Source organism: Lipotes vexillifer, unplaced genomic scaffold (genome assembly GCF_000442215.2).
Source record: "Lipotes vexillifer unplaced genomic scaffold, Lipotes_vexillifer_v1.1 scaffold699, whole genome shotgun sequence".
NCBI lineage: Eukaryota > Metazoa > Chordata > Mammalia > Artiodactyla > Lipotidae > Lipotes > Lipotes vexillifer.
In genome coordinates this window covers 833,162-834,893 of record NW_006788818.1, presented here as the reverse complement: position 1 = coordinate 834,893, position 1,732 = coordinate 833,162, and positions in this window count along the sequence as shown.

Sequence of the window (1,732 nt, the reverse complement as noted above, 5' to 3'; positions counted from 1 at the left end):
TTCCTGCTGTTATCCCTCTGCCTAGGGGCTCAGGTGGGAGGTTGGCTTCGCTCTGTCCCCAGGAGGGTCTCAGCTCCCTGCCCTCCAAGTGTCACCCAGACTCTTCTCTGGGCTGCAGAGGGCAGTGGAGACAGGGAGCTCATTCTCCCTTAGTGGCCCAGAGACACACAGTGAGAAGCCCAGGTGCCCAGCTGAGAGCTTCCATGGGTGAGAGGAGATGGACTTGGGGTTTGTATCCCAGAATCCTCTGAGGGCCTGAGCCCCAGTGGGACCTGTGACTGTGGGGCTCGAAGCCCAGCTCTGACATTTACCAGCTGGGTCACCCTGGTTGAGGTACCGCCCCTCTCGGGCCATTGGTTTCCATCCGTGTAAAATGGGGCATCAGCACCGGGCTTCTGGATTCTACCTGCCCATCGGTTCTCACTGAACTAGCACACCAACCCTTCCTGAGAAGGACATGTTACAGAGGCAGGGGCTGTGCAGGAGTGCTGTGATGTGGCCAAGGGCACCCAGCAAAGGACTGAGCAGCATAGTCAAACCTGGGGCCCAGAGCCAGCCTCTCGCCTCTGAGCCCGGGTTCTGAATTCTTACTGAGGTCCTGCTGCAGGGGAGCCATGCTGGCACAGGGCTATGACGGTTTTAGAAACCCCTGGGGCTTGGGCAGGAAATCCAGGGCAGCCCAGCCCCAGCCAGCTTGGCTGTTCCTAAAGTGAAGATGAGAGAAGATGGATTCCCAGGTCCTGCTGATCTATGGCCCCAGGGTGGGACTGTGACATGCAGAAGGTGACAGCTGCTCCCTCCCAGTAGTGGCTTCTGGAAAGGACATGGAGCCTCAGTTAGGCAGGGACCTCAGGGTCACTGTGTCTGGTTCCCTGCCTTCACAGAGAAGCTTCTGGGCAGCATGCTGACCACCTTGGTCCCTAGGGGACAGCTTGTCCAGGCCCCTCCTGGTTCAGAAGTGAAGGGGTCCAGGTCACACAGAGGCCAGAGCACATTCAGGAAGGGATCAGTGTCCCAATATTGAGACACTGGCTGTCTACACACCTGTACATCCACAGGGCCAAACCACCAGAGGACGTCCCTCTGTGGAGGATCAGGGGACACTAATCAGTCTGGCTGTGTGTCGGTGTGCAGGTCTCTTTACCTCTCTGAGCCTCATCTGTAAACTGGGCATAACATTGACCTCCTAGAGCCCTCAAGAGAATTAAAAGGGGTTATGTCTAGGAAGGGGGACCCTTCTCTCCCCGATCACCCCAAATGACCAGGGAAGGTTTCTACAGCCCCCAAACACTGCCCTGTGGGCCTGATACCCATGGTCAGAGGAGGGAGCGGCTGTTCAGTGGACATCCACTTTGTGCCAGATGCTGACCATGTGTACTCTAATCTTGAAAACAACACTGGGAGTATTACTCCCTGCTCTTTTACAGATGGGAAAAGTCCTCTTTACCTCCTGCTGCCTGAGCCAGGGCTCCAGAGGTGGGGGAGTCGAGGGCTGGTTGTGGGCCAGTTGTGGGCAGGCACTGAGCTGGGCAAAGGGCTCCAGAGGTGAGCAAGACACACCAAGTCCTGCCCCTCAGAGTTCATGGCCATAGGGAACACAGGCAGGAAACAGACTCAGATCCCAAACACTGAGTTCAGTTCACCTGTGCGCACTGCTGCTGCGGGGGAGCTCGTGTGCGGGGAGGGGTGTGTGTGTGTGTGTGTGTGTGTGTGTGTGTGTGTGTGTGTGTGT